Here is a 7,580-nt window from a genome sequence, read left to right on the forward strand (position 1 = left end):
GGCACTTGACATGTAGTATAGGGAGGGCGTGCAGTTCATCTTCAACCTGCACCCCCCTGAGCCGCCAGCCACTACCGGCCGAACCGCCGGCCGCAGCGCCGCCTCGCCGCCCCGAAACAACTCGCCACCGCCACCCCGGCTAGCCCTCTAGGCACCCCACCCTGAACCCTAAGATAGATAGTCAGGTACCTCTCCTGCGAGCCCCCGTCCCCGCTGCGGGTGGTTCTTCCTTAACTGCGGCGAGCCCCCCAACCCCTGAAAATCGACTGACCCAAAAGTCGATTCAGTCGATTGAAGTGTGGCTTAATCGGAGCAGAGCAGCAGCACGAGCGAGGGGGAGAGCAGCAGCAGTAGTAGCTGGGGAAGCGAGCGATCGAGCGAGATCCAGAGCAGCAGCAGCAGATCCGGCTGGTATGGCCGCCGCTGCCGAAGGGGCCTCGCACTGGGGGTGAGCCGCCGTGGAAATGTCGCTGATACGTCTCCAACGTATCTATAATTTTTGATTGCTCCATGCTATATTATCTACTGTTTTGGACTATATTGGGCTTTATTTTCCACTTATATATTATTTTTGGGACTAACCTATTAACCGGAGGCCCAGCCCAGAATTGCTGTTTTTTTGCCTATTTCAGTGTTTCGAAGATACGGAATATCAAACGAAGTCCAAACGGAATGAAACCTTCGGGAACGTGATTTGCTCACCGAACGTGATCTAGGAGACTTGGACCTTACGCCAAGGCATCAGAGAGGCGGTCACGAGGGTGGGGGGTGCCCCCCTAGGGCGCGCCCCCTGCCTCGTGGGCCCCTCGGAGCTCCACCGATGTACTTCTTCCTCCTATATATACCTACGTACCCCAAACAAACAGAACAGGAGCCAAAAACCTAATTCCACCGCTGCAACTTTCTGTATCCACGAGATCCCATCTTGGGGCCTGTTCCGGAGCTCCGCCGGAGAGGGCCGTCATCACGGAGGGCTTCTACATCATCATAGCCTCTCCGATGAAGTGTGAGTAGTTTACCTCAAACCTTCGGGTCCATAGTTTGTAGCTAGATGGCTTCTTGACACTTTTTGGATCTCAATACAAAGTTCTCCCCCTCTCTTGTGGAGATCTATTCGATGTAATCTTCTTTTTGCGGTGTGTTTGTTGAGACCGATGAATTGTGGGTTTATGATCAAGTCTATCTATGAATAATATTTGAATCTTCTCTGAATTCTTTTATGTATGATTGGTTATCTTCGCAAGTCTCTTTGAATTATCCGTTTGGTTTGGCCAACTAGATTGGTAGTTCTTGCCATGGGAGAAGTGCTTAGCTTTGGGTTCGATCTTGCGGTGTCCTTTCCTAGTGATAGAAGGGGCAGCAAGGCACGTATTGCATCGTTGCCATCGATGATAACAAGACGGGGTTTATTTCATATTGCATGAATTTATCTCTCTACATCATGTCATCTTGCTTAAGGCGTTACTCTATTTTTAACTTAATACTCTAGATGCATGCTGGATAGCGGTCGATGAGTGGAGTAATAGTAGTAGATGCAGAATCTTTTCTGTCTACTTGTCATGGACGTCATGCCTATATACATGATCATGCCTATATATTCTCATAACTATGCTCAATTCTGTCAATTGCTCAATAGTAATTTGTTCACCCATCGTAGAATACTTATGCTCTTGAGAGAAGCCACTAGTGAAACCTATGGCCCCCGGGTCTATTCTCATCATATTAATCTCCATCACTTTTAATATTGTTTTGCTTTTTTACTTTGCCTTTACTTTTCACTTTGCGTCTCTATACCAAAAATACCAAAAATATTATATCTATCAGATCTCACTCTCATAAGTGACCGTGAAGGGATTGACAACCCCTAATCGCGTTGGTTGCGAGTAGCTATTGTTTTGTGCAGGTACGAGGGACTTGAGCGTGGCCTCCTACTGGATTGATACCTTGTTTCTCAAAAACTGAGGGAAATACTTACGCTACTCTACTGCATCATCCCTTCCTCTTCGGGGAAAACCAATGCAAGCTCAAGACGTAGCAAGAAGGATTTCTTGCGCCGTTGCTGTGGAGTCTACGCAAAAAGTCAACATACCAAGTACCCATCACAATCCCTATCTCTCACATTACATTATTTGCCATTTGACTCTCGTTTTCCTCTCCCCACTTCACCCTTGCCATTTTATTCGCCCTCTCTCTCTCTCTGTCCTCCCTCTCTGTTTGCCTCTTTTGCCCGTTTGCCTTTTTGTTTGCTCGTGTGTTAGATTGCTTGTTTGTCGCGATGGCTCAAACGAGATTTGGTGATCTTCACCTTAAAAGGTTAGAGGAGATCGAAACCAACGTTAGGAAGTTTATGGTTTTGCAATTTGAGCATAATAATTTCTTTAGAAATAAGCTTAAGGAACAAAAAAGTTTTATGAGTTATATGAATAAAGAGCTTGATGATATGTCTAAAGAATTTGATGGTATAAGATCCCAAATTGCTCATCTAGAAAAGATGACTGCTGAAATTTCGGATATGCAGGCCACCTTAGTCAATAAGATGGCCGCTAAACCGAATTCCTATGAAAATCAAGATGAAGATCTAAAATTTATTGATGTGTCCCCTATTAAATCTTTGTTTTGCAATATGAATCTTGATGAAACTGAGTATGATCTTCCTTTACCTAGAAGGCGTTCTAAAAATTCGGAGTATTTAGACCTTTATGATGAAATTGATGAAAGAGGGATTGAAAGAAATAAAAAGATAGATGTTGCTAAACCCACTATATTGGATTTCAAGGAATTTAATTATGAAAGTTGCTCTTTAATTGATTGTATTTCCTTGTTGCAATCCGTGCTAAATTCTCCACATGCTTATAGCCAAAATAAAGCCTTTACCGAACATATCGTTGATGCCTTGATGCAATCTTATGAAGAAAAACTTGAGTTGAAAGTTTCTATCCCTAGAAAACTTTATGATGAGTGGGAACCTACTATTAGAATTAAAATTAAATATTATGAGTTTTATGCTTTGTGTGATTTGGGTGCTAGTGTCTACTATTCCCAAAACTTTGTGTGATTTGCTAGATTTCCGTGATTTTGATGATTGCTCTCTAAACTTGCATCTTGCGGATTCCACTATTAAGAAACCTATGGGAAGAATTAATGATGTTCTTATTGTTGCAAATAGGAATTATGTGCCCGTAGATTTTATCGTTCTTGATATAGATTGCAATCCTTCTTGCCCTATTATTCTCGGTAGACCTTTCCTTAGAACGGTTTGGTGCAATTATTGATATGAAGGAAGGGAATATTAGATTTCAATTTCCATTAAAAAAGGGCATGGAACACTTCCCTAGAAATAAAATAAAATTACCATATGAATCTATCATGAGAGCCACTTATGGATTGCCTACCAAAGATGGCAATACCTAGATCTATTCTTGCTTGTTATGCCTAGCTAGGGGCGTTAAACGATAGCGCTTGTTGGGAGGCAACCCAATTTTATTTTTATTCCTTGCTTTTTGCTCCTGTTTAGTAATAAATAATTTATCTAGCCTCTGTTTTGGTTGTGTTTTTTGTGTTTAATTAGTGTTTGTGCCAAGTAGAACCGTTGGGAAGACTTGGGGAAAGTCTTGTTGAACTTGCTGTAAAAAACAGAAACTTTAGCGCTCACGAGAACTGCTGTCATTTTTATTTGAAAAGTGATATTTAGTTAATTATTTTTAATATGATTAATAGATAAATTCCTCACGTCCAGAAATTTATTTTAGAATTTTTGGTGGTTCCAGATCTTGCGCTAGCTACAGATTACTACAGACTGTTCTGTTTTGGACAGATTCTGTTTTTCGTGTGTTGTTTGCTTATTTTGATGAATCTATGGCTAGTAAAATAGTTTATAATCCATAGAGAAGTTGGAATACAGTAGGTATAAGACCCATATAAATAAAGAATGAGTTCATTACAGTACCTTGAAGTGGTCTTTTGTTTTCTTTCGCTAACGGAGCTCACGAGATTTTCTACTTTAAGTTTTGTGTTGTGAAGTTTTCAAGTTTTGGGTAAAGATTTGATGGATTATGGAACAAGGAGTGGCAAGAGCCTAAGCTTGGGGATGCCCATGTTAACCCCAAGATAATATAAGGACACCTAAAAGCCAAAGATTGGGGATGCCCCGGAAGGCATCCCCTCTTTCTTCTACTTCTAATCGGTAACTTACTTGGAGCTATAATTTTTATTTCACCACATGATATGTGTTTTGCTTGGAGCGTCTTTTATATTTGAGTCTTTTTGTTAGTCTACACAATCATCCTTGCTGTACACACATTTTGAGAGAGCCATACATAATTTGGAATTTGATAGAATACTCTATGTGCTTCACTTATATCTTTTGAGCTTTATAATTTTGCTCTAGTGCTTCACTTATATCTTTTAGAGCACGGTGGTGGATTTGTTTTATAGAAACTATTGATCTCTCATGCTTCACTTAGATTATTTTGAGAGTCTTAATAGGTCTTAAAGCATGGTAATTTGCTTAAAATCCTAATATGCTTGGTATGCAAGATTAATAATAAAACTTTCTTATGAGTGTGTTGAATACTAAGAAAGAAAGTTTGATGCTTGATGATTGTTTTGAGATATGGAGGTAATAATATCAAAGTCGTGCTAGTTGAGTAGTTGTGAAATTGAGAAATACTTGTGTTGAAGTTTGCAAGTCCCATAGCATGCACGTATGGTAAACGTTATGCAACAAATTTGAAACATGAGGTGTTATTTGATTGTCCTCCTTATGAGTGGCGGTCGGGGACGAGCGATGGTCTTTTCCTACCAATCTATCCCCCTAGGAGCATGCGCGTGCCGAGGTTTTTGATGACTTGTAGATTTTTGCAATAAGTATGTGAGTTCTTTATGACTAATGTTGAGTCCATGGATTAATACGCACTCTCACCCTTCCATCCTTGCTAGCCTCTTCGGTACCGTGCATTGCCCTTTCTCACATTGAGAGTTGGCGCAAACTTCGCCGTGACTGATCCCCAGTGATATGGCATATCACATACAACCTCACATGATCTTGCGCAAACTTTGCCGAGTCGTCTATACCGCATACCCGTCATCAGCATGATAAATGCTATCTTTCACACACAATATCTCCTTGAGAGCTTATATCTTCCTCAAAAACAGCCACCTAATCTAACACTACACCTAAGATGTATCTCGCAGTTTCCCAAGCACCATAGCCAGTCGCTGATTCATTTTCCTGTACCAAAGTTCCGCAACGTCTGAGTTGCCATGCAACTTTCCCCCGTTCATCATGACACATTCATCATTGTCATATTGCTTAGCATGATCATGTAGTTGACATAGTATTTGTGGCAAAGCCACCGTTCATAATTCTTTCATACATGTCACTCTTGGTTCATTGCATATCCCGGTACACCGCCGGAGGCATTCATATAGAGTCATCTTTGTTCTAGTATCGAGTTGTAATCATTGAGTTGTAAATAAATAGAAGTGTGATGATCATCATTTTCTAGAGCATTGTCCCAAGTGAGGAATAAAAAAAGAGAAAGGCCATAAAAAAGAGAAGGCCCAAAAAATGAGAGAAAAAGAGAGAAGGGACAATGTTACTATCCTTTTACCACACTTGTGCTTCAAAGTAGCACCATGATCTTCATAGTAGAGAGTCTCTCATGTTATCACTTTCATATACTAGTGGGAATTTTTCATTATAGAAACTTGGCTTGTATATTCCAACAATGGGCCTCCTCAAGTGCCCTAGGTCTTCATGAGCAAGCAAGTTGGATGCACACCCACTTAGTTTCTTTTGTTAAGCTTTCATACATTTATATCTCTAGTGCATCCGTTGCATGGCAATCCCTACTCCTTGCATTAACATCAATCGATGGGCATCTCCATAGCCCATTGATTAGCCTCGTTAATGTGAGACTTTCTCCTTTTTGTCTTCTCCACATAACCCCATCATCATATTCTATTCCACACATAGTGCTATGTCCATGGCTTGCGCTCATATATTGCGTGAAAATTTATAGGTTTGAGATTACTAAAGTATGAAACAATTGCTTGGCTTGTCATCGGTGTTGTGCATGATGATAGCATTCTTATGTGACGAAAATGAAACATGACTAAATTATATGATTTTGTAGGGATGAACTTTCTTTGGCCATGTTATTTTGAGAAGACATAATTGCTTAGTTAGTATGCTTGAAGTATTATCATTTTTATGTCAATATGAACTTTTGTCTTGAATCTTTCGGATCTGAATATTCATACCACAATTAAGAAGAATTACATTAAAATTATGCCAAGTAGCACTCCGCATCAAAAATTCTCTTTTTATCATTTACCTACTCGAGGACGAGCAGGAATTAAGCTTGGGGATGCTTCGATACGTCTCCAACGTATCTATAATTTTTGATTGCTCCATGCTATATTATCTACTGTTTTGGACTATATTGGGCTTTATTTTCCACTTTTATATTATTTTTGGGACTAACCTATTAACCGGAGGCCCAGCCCAGAATTGCTGTTTTTTGCCTATTTCAGTGTTTCGGAGAAACAGAATATCAAACGGAGTCCAAACGGAATGAAACCTTCGGAAACGTGATTTTCTCATCAGATAAGATCCAGGAGACTTGGACCCTCCGTCAAGAAAGCCACGAGGCGGTCACGAGGGTGGAGGGCGCGCCCCCTAGCCTCGTGGGCCCCTCGAAGCTCCACCGACGTACTTCTTCCTCCTATATATATCCACGTACCCCCAAACGATCGGGGACGGAGCCAAAAACCTAATTCCACCACCGCAACTTTCTGTATCCACGAGATCCCATCTTGGGGCCTGTTCCGGAGCTCCGCCGGAGGGGGTCGATCACGGAGGGCTTCTACATCATCATCCAAGCCCCTCCGATGAAGTGTGAGTAGTTTACTTTAGACCTACGGGTCCATAGTTAGTAGCTAGATGGCTTCTTCTCTCTTTTTGGATCTCAATACAATGTTCTCCCCCTCTCTTGTGGAGATCTATTCGATGTAATCTTCTTTTTGCGGTGTGTTTGTTGAGACCGATGAATTGTGGGTTTATGATCAAGTCTATCTATGAATAATATTTGAATCTTCTCTGAATTCTTTTATGTATGATTGGTTATCTTTGCAAGTCTCTTCGAATTATCAGTTTGGTTTGGCCTACTAGATTGGTTGTTCTTGCCATGGGAGAAGTGCTTAGCTTTGGGTTCGATCTTGCGGTGTCCTTTCCCAGTGACAGAAGGGGCAGCAAGGCACGTATTGTATCGTTGCCATCGAGGATAACAAGATGGTTTTTTATCATATTGCATGAAACTATCCCTCTACATCATGTCATCTTGCTTAAGGCGTTACTCTGTTTTTAACTTAATACTCTAGATGCATGCTGGATAGCGGTCGATGAGTGGAGTAATAGTAGTAGATGCAGGCAGGAGTCGGTCTACTTGTCTCGGACGTGATGCCTATATACATGATCATACCTAGATATTCTCATAACTATGCTCAATTCTGTCAATTGCTCAACAGTAATTTGTTCACCACCGTAGAATACTTATGCTCTTGAGAGAAGCCACTAG

Source organism: Triticum urartu, chromosome 3, assembly GCF_003073215.2.
Source record: "Triticum urartu cultivar G1812 chromosome 3, Tu2.1, whole genome shotgun sequence".
Classification (NCBI taxonomy): domain Eukaryota; kingdom Viridiplantae; phylum Streptophyta; class Magnoliopsida; order Poales; family Poaceae; genus Triticum; species Triticum urartu.